At 46.2% G+C, this 1,626-nt stretch overlaps 1 pseudogene; it reads right to left on the minus strand.

Annotated features, from left to right (window-relative positions):
- Positions 1-504: 504 nt before the first annotated feature.
- On the minus strand, positions 505-1,416 carry LOC112405864 (GTPase IMAP family member 7-like; annotated as a pseudogene).
- Positions 1,417-1,626: the final 210 nt, after the last annotated feature.

The raw sequence follows: 1,626 nt of genomic DNA on the forward strand, positions 1-1,626 counted from the left end.
TGAACAATATACTGAAATAGATCAAAGGATCTATAGTAAAAAGTAAGTCTCCTCCCACTCTGATCCCCAGAATCTGAAATTCTTTCCCCAGCGGCAAGTGCAGTGGCCAGTATTTAAAGACATATTTTCTATATATGCATAAACAAACATACATCTTGTACTAGTTATCCACTGCTGTGTAACAAATTACCCCAAAACTTAGTGGCTTGAAACAACAAACATTTATCAACTCGTCTCTCGGAAACCAGAGAACAATGCCGCTGGGGTAACTGGATAATTTACTGACAGTTACGAAATGCTCACAAGGGGCCCGTGTAATGTGCTTCACAGGTAGTGCCAACACTCAATACAGGATGCATTTCGGCCTTCAAATTCCTTCCATTTGAGTCTTAAAACCATGCCCACCGAACAAGGGCTCAAACTTAGCAATTTTGTAATTTCTTAACTTTCTTGGTGTTTGTGGGGAGGGGCAGGCATGGAGAGTGCTTGGGAGTGAGCTGGAGAGATGCTTCACTAACCATAGTAAATTGTGAAAAAATAGCTACTTCCTGAACAAATGAAATACTTTTAAAAGCAAATTCATATCTCCATCATGTTTATGGCTAAAAGTATTGTTTTGGGCCTCCTCCCTAACATTTCTTAGTTTTTCTTCGTATTCCATCTTTAGTAATTTAATTTCTCTCTCTTTTTCCTGCATGCCTGAGCACATTCCTCTTCCACTTTTTGGATTTCTATTTCTGATCAGTGTAGATTTTCTTCAAGACTTCCTCCCACTTTCTCAGCTTTTCCTCTGTGTCCTTGTACATGGCGTCGGAAAAGTAAGCCCCCTGGTTGTTCTGCACCATCTTCTCTATCAGCTCCACCAGCTCCCGCACCTGAGCTTCCTTCTCAGCCCGGTCTGTACTCCTGTTACTGAAGGTACAGCAGCGGTCTCCACACTCCTCGAGGATGCTTCGCAAACGTATGCCCGCACCCCACACAAAGTCGCTTAGGCTGCGGTCCTCCAGTTCCTCTTTGCGAGTGAACAAGATGATCATGTGCTTCGTGGCTGGTTCCCCAAACACAGCCTTGATCAACGCCACGGTTTTCTGCTCTTCCTCCGTGTAGCGGCCCAGCTGCCCGACCAAGACGCTGGCGTGAGGTCCCGGGCAGGAGGCGAGGACACAGCGGCTGATTTCCATGCAGGTGGTGCTCAGGCTCTCCTTGGTGTCGAAGAGCCCTGGGGTGTCAACACCGAGAAGGTCTCTCCCTTTCCATTTCCTGGATGCTTCCTGACAAGTTTTGGTAACAGCTTTGGCAGAAATCCTAGAGTCGAACACTTTTGCCCCCGAAGATGGTGTTTGCCGTCACACTTTTCCCACGTCCCGTCTTCCCGACAAGCAGGATCCTCAGAGCATTGTCCTGGGCATCAGCCATGTCCACATCAGAGGCTGTGTCCACATCAGCTGTGTCCGCATCAGAGGCTGTGGATTGTAGGCAACTCAGCTACGGATCACAAAGGAACGAGAAAATGTATTTAGATAAAGCTGAAACCATTCCCAACCCTTCCTTATTTCTTACTCTCCTGGACATATAAATCATTCCAACTTTTCTAAGTCAGGTGAAGTTGTATTTTACGTAGGATAC

The sequence above is a fragment of the Neophocaena asiaeorientalis genome, unplaced genomic scaffold, assembly GCF_003031525.2.
Source record: "Neophocaena asiaeorientalis asiaeorientalis breed wild unplaced genomic scaffold, Neophocaena_asiaeorientalis_V1.1 scaffold407, whole genome shotgun sequence".
Lineage (NCBI taxonomy): Eukaryota > Metazoa > Chordata > Mammalia > Artiodactyla > Phocoenidae > Neophocaena > Neophocaena asiaeorientalis.